The sequence below is a fragment of the Gobius niger genome (genome assembly GCF_951799975.1).
Source record: "Gobius niger genome assembly, chromosome: 1".
In the NCBI taxonomy this organism is placed as follows: Eukaryota; Metazoa; Chordata; class Actinopteri; order Gobiiformes; family Gobiidae; genus Gobius; species Gobius niger.
Window position 1 is genome coordinate 59405815 of NC_136852.1, and position 12976 is coordinate 59418790.

The window sequence follows — 12976 nt, forward strand, 5'->3', positions numbered from 1 at the left end:
ACTTTCAACTTCAGAAACACGTCTCAAACACCTCCAGGAATTAGATTCACACACGCATGCACGCACGCACGCACACACACACACACGGTCCCAAAGCATAAGGTTCAAAAGTTGCATTTGAAATTCTCCATTGTGAGCCAAACATCCTCGCATGCACTGTCACAAAGACCAAACTAAGGAGCCTGCAGGGTTTTCTGACCTTATAAGTCTTTGTGTGATGTTGGAAAAGCCCTAATTAGTGTCTATTATTTTTGTTTCCAAGATGAGTGAGAATTCTACGGAGATCCTTCCTTTTGTCACTTTTCTTTTTTGGGAAAATAAAAAATCACATAATTCATCTCTGCAGGCTCTTTCGATTGGTTACTTATTTCTTTTACTTACTCGAGTTTACTGTAGGAGAATCAGACAACACGCTGTAGACTAGACTTTGCCACTGACGAGTGCTATCTGAAATCTTCCAGCTCCAGACCTGGTGCTACCTGGCTGTGCAGACCTTTATTCTTCTTCAAGTTCAATAATATGGATCCAGCATGGATACACTACATGGATGAGTCAGTCTTTGATCCATCATTAAATTGAAATGAATTGTGAAAGAGGGACATAGATGATTCTTTTGTCTGACTCAGACCTGTCTCTGCATGAGTTCATCCTTTTTTAAGCATGTCAGAGCAGAAAAGTAACTTCAAAAAGCTGTGATAAATGAGGTTTCTGTCTGAAATTAATCATAAAGCGGCCTCACATCAATGCAAATCACAGCTTTCTTTTGCTGAACAATGGCAGGCTTGGAGTCTCAAAATGTCATTTAGGGAGCCTTCCGGCCAGCTGCACTGACCTGTAAATTATACTTGTATGTGCACGTCTTTGAGCTTATTTGAGAACTTCCCTGCTGCTCTCAGTCTATGCCTATGCCATGAGTCACTGGCTTCATCTGTTAATAAGCAGCTCTGCTCTGCCCACCCCCCACACACACACACACACACAGCGCGAAAGATCTGAGCTCGACCAGATCTGAGATGCACTTAATGGCAAATACAGTACAAATCATACAATTTAGCTAAAGGGTGATTTTATTTCTTTGAAAGAGTGTCTTTGAATTTGAAAGCACCCTGTGTAACATTTTGGATAATCGTTGCCAGCAATAAAATAAAATGCTCCTAATGAGGGGCAAAATGCTATTTTTTGCAGTGGGTAATCAAAGAATGGGATGGATGAGGACATAAAGGGGCTAGATGCAAGTTGGTCATTTTTATACTCACTACTGCCACCTCAGGTCTTACACGTAACTGCAGCTTCTGTATTAAGCTCGTGCATGACGGCACTTCGAACCCGAATTAACACCTTTTTGAGTGACAGTGCAAGATTTTAGAGGCAGTTGTGGTGAACAGGTTTTGGGCTCATTCTACAGGCATTGCTGGAACATGTAGGGGGAGGAAAATACAACATTTTAAACTCCGTATAGTCCCTTTAACTTATTGAAATCCATATTTGGCTGCCTTTAGTCAACAGGTGAGCCGCTCACAGCATATACATTGGTTTGTTCATAAATACAAATATCTGTAATAAAATAAATGCTTGTATTTTATTTGAATTATTGGGGAAATGTTCTGCTGTGTGGCTTGAAGGATAGAGAAGAATACAGCATGACCAGCACATTACTGTAATGCAGTTTTACCCCATATGTTCCTGACCTTTGCTTGTCAATTTTACTTTCAATTTGGACCACGGTGAAATGCAGTTCCAGGTCCCCTTTTGTAATGTAATGCGCTTTATGAATGACATTTGTTGTTGCAAAAAAGCATTTTCTTCCAGTATATTTTATCTATTTATTTTTATTTATTTGATAGGGACTATGCACACTAATGAACATCTGCATTGAACAACAAAAACAGACATAATATGCCGGATTATAGCAACAGGTATTTACATCCAAAGTCCCTAAACAGATGACAGAAATACAGAAAATATAACAATTTAACAGAAATCAGTAAGTACAAGAAATGCTTTTAAAACGGTAAATGTGGGACATTCCCTGACAGTAAGGTAGAGACTGTTCCACAACGTGCGCTTCACAGACAGATGTCTAAAAGCTGTTCTTCTGGTGTTTATATATGCTGTATATTATGTCATTGCATGCAGGTATGCCACACTGTATCTACAGACTATGATGTTGTGGATTCATAGTCAAAATAAAACTTAAAATCCTGTGCAGAAAACTCCCTCTGATTTGATATACTCATTGTTTTTTTGTTTTTTTTTGTGGTTTGATGGCTCTTAGATGGTATTGGATTACACCATTTGTAGTAAGATAAAGCATGGCTGCCACAATATGAAAAAAATAAAATAAAAACTCAGTTCAATCAGACTTTTCTCGGATGGAAAAAATTCCTCAAAGTGTGTTTTGTTTACAAGACAAACACATGTACACAGAACCCAGAATGCTGCATATTAAGATACCGGTTCCAAAGGGACGAGGGCCAACAGCTGCTTGCTTCGCCTTGAGTTGTTCGAAATGTGATTTGAGTGTTTTGTTCATAACTTATCCAAGAAAAGCTTCACATTTACAACCAGATGTTAGAATAAAAGGGACCATGCACTTTGTTGTTCTCGATCTTCAAACTTATACTTCAACTAGGCGTACTGCGCTTTGCCACTCAGAAACTGAACATCGGTGCCAGTCTACAAAAGTGTTGACGACAGCGGCTGAGAGTGCTCTTTCATGTGGAATGCACTATTGAAGTGGTCTTAGAGATATTCCAGCGCACCCTGCTGTTGGACTGATCAGGAACAAAGGAGCCGCAGGCATATATGTTGGTCATTTATAATTGGTCATTACCAAACCCTATACATCCCTGTTTCCATGGCGACACATTAAACCTTCTCCATGTCCATCACCCCACATTTAACCTTTTTCCTAACCTGATCCGCCTGCTACCACTTTGAAGTTCGTTCATGCTAACAATTTGTCTCCATTATTTAAAGGGACTAGACGCAAAAAATTGCCACCTCAGGTCATACGCGTAACTGCAGCTTCTATGAAGCTTGTGCATGGCAGCACTTCGAACCCGAATTAACACCTTTTTGAGTGGCTGTGTAGGATTTTAGAGGCAGTTGTGGTGAATAGGCCTGGGCTCATCCTAAAAAAAAAAAAAGAATAAAAGAATAAAATTTGGACACATGGAGGTCAAAATGACAACCCTGTTTTCAATAATGACTGACCGTGATAATGAATAACGAGGGGCAAAAATGTTTCAAAGGAAAGTCCATAGGAGCCATTGTGACAGGAAGATGTAGGCCACAATAAGTCCATTCTTAATTTTTACAACCTCATTTAAAAATGTTTGCACCCTCAGTTTTAGTTCCAAATGTGTGAGGGTCTTTATTTGCACTCCTTTTGTAACTCAAATGCACGCTCAGTCCGTTTGTTCTGCAGTTGGCGCTGTCACTGGATGTTCCTGGCACTAACATAAAAAAAAAAATATTCATCTGGGTTTATATTTGAATACTCATTGACCCACCACTTCAAAACTTTTCTCCACTTGCTCGAACTGACCTTACATTTTTACATATTTGTAACTTTTCCGTACAGTTTATATTTAAAATTCAAGGTTTCACCAAAAGCACTTGCCACTCAGACACAGCCCCATCAGTTTTCAAAGCAGGGAGATACCATTTGATGCTGAAATGACTCATAGGGGTGTCAAGGATGTTGAAAACCCCACAGAGTTTTTTCGAGTTGGTGCCGTCCAATCCACTGGAGAAAAGTTTATTTGTGAATAATAAGTGGAAAAGGTTGGTGCTGCAGAAAAACAAAGGCATTAGTGACCAATGTGTATATTCTTATTATTAATATATTTTTCATTTGGATAGGTCGGTCTGCTGACTGTGGAGATGCATCAGGCCCAGATTATGTGTGTAGCGGCCCATGTGAAAAGAGAAAGTGTCATCAGCTGGGACAGATCCTACAACCTCTGACTTATGAAGCCAATGCCCTACAAGTTGAGCTAAATCATCAAACTCCCAGGCCGAAATGAGGTCCCAGCACACCAAACAAACAACAAACAAACATAATTAGCACTTTAATCAGAGCAGACAACCTACTGAATGTTCGCTGGACCTGGCACAAAGAGAGTATGCAGTCTTCTCAATGATGGCAGGGCCAAAGAGGTTGTGAGATGGCCGATGGGTGCGTATTCCTCCACTTGGTTATTGAGTTTCGGAACAGATCACATTCCCCTAGCTCTTCAACAAACACTTTGTGTACTTTCTAAAAGTAGTTGTGCCAACTCAGGGCAAGCAAAAACAGTAAAGGACGTTACCCTATGGCGATTTCTGAATCTGGATGCGCAAAAGACATGTAACCTAGACCTCTATGCCAAAATATTCAAACCAGAGCTCAGGAAGAGGCAGATTATTTATTGCGCTGATCCCCATTTGAAATGCACACCGCAGGCTACCACACTGTTTCCTTGTTGATTCAATTCACCCTTTATACTAGAGATGCGCGGGTCGACGGGGCCCTTGTATTGTCCTTATGTCCTTATATTGTTGGCATACAGTGCATTCTTATCCATAAATGCCACAAAAGTCGTTTAGATTAATGTTTAGTTTCAAGGGGTAAACGTGTCATAGCATGTTTAGATGTCACCAAACCTATCGCTTCTATATGACTTTGATCACCGCTACAAATGCGTCACAATAGCCGTGGCCAAGCACATAATGGCACGCACATGTGATGAAAGTAATACATCAACAAGAAGCAACCTACAACTAAAATCAAAGACACAGCACCTTACTAACCTGAGGACAGCAACTTCTTAGCGTCAGGTAAGCTCCTCCACTTCAGTCCAAACTCCGTTTACTTTGACAGAAAGAGTCGTCCATGACGTGGTGGAAGTTAAGTCTCATGATAATATCTGCTCCTTGTAAACTGGCCGTCACGTGACACGATCCCATTTGAGTGATAGCCACATGCAGTGTGACTCATGCTGCAGATTTTTAATGTGTGCGGGTCGGGTCAGCAAACTGAGAGCCTTTTCTCCGGGTCGGGTGGGTTGGGTTTAAATTACAGCGGGTCGGGTTGGTGCGGGTCAGAAAAAAAGCCGACCCGCGCATCTCTACTTTATACTCTTTCATCTGCCAATCCCTTGGGTTTACGTGTAAATGCTTTGGACGCTTTAGTAAATCAATATCTGTACAAAGCAACAAAAAGGAGCAATTTCTGCACTGTAGATGTTTATGTGCAGGTTTGTGTGAAGAAATGACAGCCTCTCTCCAGTGCCTTCCACCTTCCAGATTCGCTCCACTGAACTGATCTTTCAACTCACAAGCCTCACTGTCATATGCCGCCCTTTGGGAGTAGGCCTCGGACTACAAAAGTGAGAGCAGATGAGAATTGTCTTACAGTTATTCCTCAATTGACAACTTCCTGACACACTGCGCAAACAATAAACCATAACCATAATACGTTTTCTTTACGTAATAGGACAGTGCTAACAGCAAACTAATATGCCTGTTCTCAAACAGCGGTTTTAGTTTGAGAAGAGGCATATCTACAGGTTGAAGTAATTTAAAAATAAAAAAAGCCTGAGAAGTCAAAACAAAGCCTCATTTGGCAGGTTTGGAGAGAAAGAACGAGAAAGAGAGCGATAAGACAAGCAGAGGTGCCTGAAGTTGTGAAGACCAAGAATTTGTGTGCGAGCAAGCATTGTCATGAGTACCAAAATACTGTATTTAGTGGGTGTCAAAGTGTCAAACCTCCACCACAGCGATCTTTATTTAATTTAATATTAATTTTCCTCTTATTTAAGTAATTCTATTCATTTTAAGTTAGTTTAAGTTAGTTAGTTTATATGTCTGTTTGTTTGTTTGTTTGACAGCCAGCCTATTTGTTGTATACTTGTGTTGCTTGTTTCTTTAAAACTAAAACAAACCAATCCATCCTTCCAAAATAGATGGTACTTTCCATCCATCCATCCATCCATCCATCCATCCATCCATCCATCCATCCATTTTCTTCCACTTGTCCGTTGCCGGGTTGTGGGAGCAGCCGTCTGAGCCTAAATCACATTGCACCTCCTGCGGACTCACGATTCGAGCCGGGCCTGTTGGTCTCTCATAAGAGGCTTCTGAACCACCTGTTTGCCATGGGAGACCGTACCAGGGGCTCGAAGCCCCTGACAACAGACCTCCCAGGATCATTCGGGTGCTTGAACCCCTCAACTACGATAAGGTGGTGGTTCAAGGAGGGGATAGATGGTACTGTATCAATTGTTTTTGCAGACCCATAGTATCTTCCAGCCCAGTGGTTCTTAAAACAGTGGTTCAATGTATCAAGACAAGCTGCGACACAAACACAAACATTTATTTCATTGTATGATGAAAAACATTTAGTAGTTTGACTCAGTTTCATTATGTTGAATAAATCCATATCATAAATGCAAAAGAACTGTAGATTCAAGAATCTATTGTGAGGCTGGCTATCAATAACTGTCCAAACAATTTATATACTTAAATACTTCATACTTAAAAAAGTATGAAGTACTTGGACATGAATAATGTGGGATATTTGATATGAACAAACATGAATACGACGGTTTGTTTCTTTTTGACCATTTGTAAACATTCAAGAATACAAAGGTTCTGTATTTTATATATTGAAAAAAATTGAATATAGAATACAAAAACATCTGTTAATACTGTAAATATATATATATATATATACATACATAAGACTGTAAATATATGTATGTAGACATAAATACATACCATTTTCTGTCCCCGACCGCCACGCGATGTTGCAGAGACGTGTCAGCCAAGTCAGTCCGACAACATCCAGAGACTTAAGGTACTCAGGGCAAATCTCATACACCCCCGGAGCCTTTCCACCGAGGAGCTTTCTCACCACCTCGGTGACTTCAGCCCCGGTGATGGACGAGCCCACCTCCGAGTCCCCAGCCTCTGCTTGAGGCTGGGGTGATTGAGGAGGTCCTCGAAGTACTCCTTCCACCGCCCGACGACATCCCAAGTCGAGGTCAGCAGCCCCCCACCCGCACTGTAAACAGTGCTGGTGAAGCACTGCTTCCCCCTCCTGAGGTGCCGGATGGTTTGCCAGAATCTCCCCGAGGCTGACCGATAGTCCTCCTCCATGGCTTCTCCGAACTCCTCCCAGACCCGAGTTTTTGCCTCTGCGACCGCACGAGCTGCAGCACGCTTGGCCTGCCGGTACCTCTCAGCTGCCTCCGGAGACCCACAAGCCAACAAGGCCAGGTCGGACTCCTTCTTCAGCTTGACGGCATCCCTTACTTCCGGGCACCACCACCGGGTTCGGGGATTGCCGCCGCGACAGACACCAGAGACCTTACGGCCACAACTACGAGCAGCCGCATCGACAATGGAGGAGGAGAACAGGGTCCACTCGGACTCCATGTCCCCAGCCTCCCTCGGAATCTGGGTGAAGTTCTTCCGGAGGTGGGAGTTGACAAACTGCGACTAGCACAGAAGTCCAATAACAGAACACCACTCGGGTTCAGATCGGGGAGGCCGTTCTTCCCAATCACTCCCTTCCAGGTCTCACTGTCGTTACCCACGTGGGCGTTGAAGTCCCCCAGCAGAACAATGGAGTCCCCAGTCGGAGCACCATCTAGCGCCCCTCCCAGGGACTCCAAGAAGGCCGGGTACTCTGCACCGATGTTGGGCCCGTAGGCCGAGACAACGGTGAGAGACCCGTCCCCAACCCGAAGGCGTTGGTTGCTTTGTCTCTGCCATTGTCATGCCCTGTTGGCATATCGACTCTAATATTCACAGTTCAGTGACTTTGCCAGATCAGCCCCCTTTGGGTCAGTAGTTCTTGCATATTAAGCACGGCACATGAACAGTGCTCTCTGCCACCCCCAAGGTGAACAGCTTTTTTCCACTAATTCAAACTTGGACTTCACTCAACAGAACACAGAGATATTAAGCAAAGACTTTAAAGCTGAGAGATTTGAATATGACTTGCATTTTCTAATTATTCATCTCAGGGCACCATTCACCCGAAGGACAAGAATTTAAAATAAGTTTTGTTTAATTGTAGTCCCTTCAGATGCTGCCTGCTTTCGTGTAAGCCAAGCATGACAAAAACCATCTGCACAGAGAGACATTTCAGAGACCTTGGGGCCACCCTTTAACAAAACTTTTTTTATTTACACTGCATAACAACTGCGTAAATCTAATAAAAAGCTATCTCTAGGCTCTTTCTTGGCTGGGATTCTTTCAATGAATCTACACTCTTTTTAGGTTAATCTGTTTGGGGCACAAGCACAATAATAGAAAAAAGGCAAACACCTTTCCCTGATCTCTGTGAGTTCCATTGAGACTTTTAGGATCACAGAATAACAACAGACGTCAAGTTCAAGGTACAGCAATGAAATGAGCTTTGCCCTGGCACTCTCTACTCTACATATATAAAACAAATATCCCAGTAAACCTTTTTGTCATATAAATTACTTCTACTGCTACCCCACACTCACATTTAAGCCCCACATCCCCACTCGCCTCCACCCCACCCTCTCCACATCTGCATCCATGCATTTATTACATCAAGACTCGATTATCCTCCTTCATGATCTCCCTTCCTCCGATTTACGAAAACTGCATTATGTTCAAAACTCTGCTGGCCGCCCGCCTCCTCCTCACCCACACCCACTCCAGAGACCACATCCCCCCCGTCCTCCAACAGCTTCACTGACGTACAACATCCATTACAAAGTTCTGCTCATCATCTACAAAGCCCTGAATAACCGGGCCCCTCCATACCTCCTACAGCACCACCGCCCCTACCGTAGCCTCCGCTCTGCCGACTTAAACCTTCTCAAACCCATCACCAAATCAACGCACCGGACCTTGGGGGACCGAGTGTAACAGTAAAAGTATTGTATTCCACTTGATACTGGTGTTAATCGTGGGGCAGCGCCCTCTAGTGGCGGCAAATTCTATAAATTGTGGGGACGACGTAAGCCCGGCACCTTTCTGTCAATGCGCAGCTGAGCTAAGGTCACTATTGTTGGGGTGTCTGTTTAAGTTTTATTTTTACGTTTCATTATCGTTTGTATGAATGTCGTATGATAGTAGAATTATTAAGGACATGTTTTAGTTATATAATTTCTACATTTTTATTTGATTACTTGTTAAACCACCACTAACGGTTTATAACGTGTACCCCCCCCACTAGCTGCTCCGAGTTCTGGTGTCCCAGGTTCAAGGCTGACCAGCTGTTTTTGTCTGTAGCACAGATAAAGACCCCTTGTAAAACAACCCCGTCTCCTGGCCGTTACTAACTAACACAACGCAGAGTCATCCACGTTACACAAGCCTTCACCATCGTCGCCCACACCCTCTGGAACTCACTCCCCATCCACATCAGAAACTCGGACTCACTGACGACCTACAGAAAACTGCTCAAAACTCACCTGTTTCAGCTCGACTACAACCTACAATGGTAAATGGTCTCAACTTATATAGCACTTTTCCACCTACATTAGGCACTCAATAACAATCAATACAATAACACTCTCATCTTTGTTTGTCTGTTTCACTCCTCCCCGTTTGACAAAATAACTAGTAGTTTGTGCAGCTCCAGTGCTGCACAAACTACTAGTAGTAGTGCTAACAGTCCCTCATTAGTACGAGATTTCTATTTTTTTTTTTTCGAAAACCAGCCAGGTTCCTGTAACTAACCCAGCGTTATCACAGGAGGACAGAGCCGGTGCTGGCACTTCTGGGGCCCTAAGCAAAAATCCACACGGGGGCCCTACAGTACGCATCCCATGGGTATTCGACGAAGAGCGAACCCATTTACGGTTAAAAACAGGTCCACTGTGCAGTGGTGCAGGGCAGAAGTGGAACATGATGACCTTAATTCAGGCCCTGCCCCTCTGTATGAGAACCACTAACCACTAAGCCACTGTGAGACTGGGATTTACAGTGCCTCTCGAAAGTATTCATACACCTTGAACTTTTGCACATTTTGTCATGTTTACAACCCTAAACATAAAGATTTTATTTTTTATTTTTTTACTGAACGTTCACACACAAGTAACAGACAACTGTGAAGTGAAAGCAAAATGATACATGATTCTGTTATTTTTCAAAAAATAGAAAAGTGAAAAGTGGGGCTTGCATAAGTATTCATACAGCATGAATGAATACTTTGTGGAACCCCCTTTTACTGCAATAACAGCAGAAAGTCTTTTGGGGTTTGACTCTACAAGATTTGCACATGTAGAGACTGACATTTTAGCCCATTCATCTTTACAAAACCACCCAAGCTCTGTCACATTAGAAGGAGAACGTTTGTGAACAGCAGTTTTCAGATCATTCTACAGATTTTCAATAGGATTTAGGTCAGGACTTTGACTGGGCCATTCTAACACATTAATATGTTTTTATTGAACCATTCCATTGTAGATTTAGCTTTGTGTTTAGGGTCATTGTCCTGCTGGAAGGTGAATCTCCGCCCCAGCCTCAGTTCTCTTGCTGACTCCAGCAGGTTTTCCTCCAAAATGTCCCCATATTTGGCTCCATCCATGTTCCCAACTATTCTTACAATCTTCCCAGTCCCCGCTGAGGAAAAGCAGCCCCACAGCATGATGCTCCCCCCCGTATATTTGACACTGGGGATGGTGCACTCAGGACCATGAGCAGTGTTAGGTTTGCTCCATACAAAACGTTTTGCATTTGGGCCAAAAAGTTCAATTTTTGTCTCATCTGACCAAAGCTCCTTCTTCCACATGGAGCTGTGTCCTCCATATGACTTCTAGCAAACTTCAAACGGGATTTCTTATGGCCTCCTTTCAATAATGGCCTTCTTCTTCCACTCGTCCATGAAGGCCAGATTTGTGTAGAGTACGACTTATAGTTGTCCCATGTACAGATTCCCCCAGCTCAGCGGCAGGACTTCACAGCTCCTCCAGAGTTATCTTGGGGCACTTGGTTGCATTTCTCACCAGTGCTCTCCCTGTTCAGTTTGTTAGTTTACGTGAACAGCTGTGTCTTGGTAAGTTTGCAGTGGTGCTATACTCTTTCCATTTCTTAATGATGGATTGAACAGTGCTCCGGGAGATGTTTAAATCTTGGGAAATCTTTGTATAACTTAACGCTCCTTTAAACTTCTCCACAGCTTTATCCCTGACCTCTCTGGTGCTCCTTGGCCTTCATGATGTTGTTTAGTGACTGATACACTCCGACCACAGCTCTGAGGGCCTAAAAGAACAGCTGAAATTAAACTGAGAGTAGATTATACACAGGTGACCTCTATTTAATGGTTAGGCCAAGGTGTGAACATTCTGGCGTCATTAGGAATGTTATAAAGGTAATTTAATGCACTCAGAAAATGCTGTATGAATACTTATGCACGTCACACTTTTCACTTTTCTATTTTTTGAAAAATAACAGAATCATGTATCATTTGCTTTCACTTCACAGTTGTCGGTTACTTGTGTGGGAACGTTCAGTAAAAAAAATCAAAATAAAATCTTTATGTTTAGGGTTGTAAACATGACAAAATGTGCAAAAGTCCAAGGTGTATGAATACTTTCGAGAGGCACTGTAGGTCTACTACTAGTCTATTTCCCAACTTTTTAAAATGGTAAATGGCAAATGGTCACATTCTCTCACCTCTGGTCCCTGACCCACAGTTTGGGAACCGCTGATTTAAAACAAACTGACACCTGCACCTGACGGTTATTTATGTTGAGTAGCCCAACTCGTTTTAGACTGTGCACATTCTCAACTGGGCGGCACGGTAGCGCTGCGGTTAGTGCTCTCGCTTCACAGCTAGAAGGTCCGGGTTCGATTCCAACCTGGACGGGCCTTTCTGTGTGGAGTTTGCATGTTCTCCCCGTGTCTGCGTAGGTTTCCCCCGGGTACTCCGGTTTCCCCTACCACTAAAAACATGCACAATAGGCCAGGATGAATGATGTGTGTGAGTGAATGTATGGTGGTGGTCAGAGGGTCCGTTGGCGCAGACGTGTGTAGTCGCGAAAGCACTTCTGACAGTCTCCCCCAGGGGAAACTGAAGCTACAAACGTAGTTTACCATCACTGTGAATGTACAATTGTCTCATGTAAAGCGCTTTGTGACTATGTCTGTGAAAGGTGCTATATAAATAAAGATCTTCTTCTTCTTCACATTCAGAGAACCAGAGTTACTGTAGGTAACTGCGTGCATGAGAACCGTGTGGATTCAACTCATCTTTGAGATAAATGGTAAATGGTCTCAACTTATATAGCGCTTTTCCACCTACATTAGGCACTCAAAGCGCTTTACAGCAAGGATCCAGTCACCCATTCATACTCTCATTCATACACCAATGCACGCAGACACTGGGGGCAATGTGGGTGAAGTGTCTTGCCCAAAGACACAACGACAGTGTGCACTTTCAGGAGGTGGGATTCGAACCCCCGACCTTCCGATCACGAGACGACCCGCTCTACCATCTGCAGCACTCTCCTAAATAGGCCCGTAACAACGTGTTGATTGATCAGGGAAACAACACCGTAGTTTGTCTGAGATGCGGGGCCCTTGTGGCCGCGGGGGCTCTATGCAACTTGCATGTTTGCCTATAGGAAAACTGGCTCTGCAGGAGGAATATCAAGCGTGTCTAAAGTCCAATGCTTTCCAATGGGGGACTAGCGGCTATATGGAGGTACTACAGCAAAGGGGGAGCAATGGCGGCCTCTAGTGTCGTCGTCACAAAGGCCAGGGGCCATTGGTTTCAATTTGTAAAGCATCTTGAAAGTCTTGAGTTCCTATTATTATTATTATTATTATTATTATTACTAAACAACAACTACTACCATTACCACCACCAATTAACAGTTACTGCTACTAACAGTTAAACACCAGTTTAACACCACTACAGTTTGTTTACAGCAAGAGCATACTATAAACACTGTATTGCACATACATATTTAATAGTCTTTGATGTGGCAAAGTGCTA

General features: G+C 43.1%; 1 protein-coding gene across 1 annotated transcript in view; it reads left to right on the forward strand.

Annotated features, from left to right (window-relative positions):
- Nucleotides 1-12976, forward strand: part of grsf1 (G-rich RNA sequence binding factor 1) — a 121137-nt gene that overhangs the window by 70659 nt on the left and 37502 nt on the right. The gene's annotated exons all lie outside the window — the stretch shown is intronic.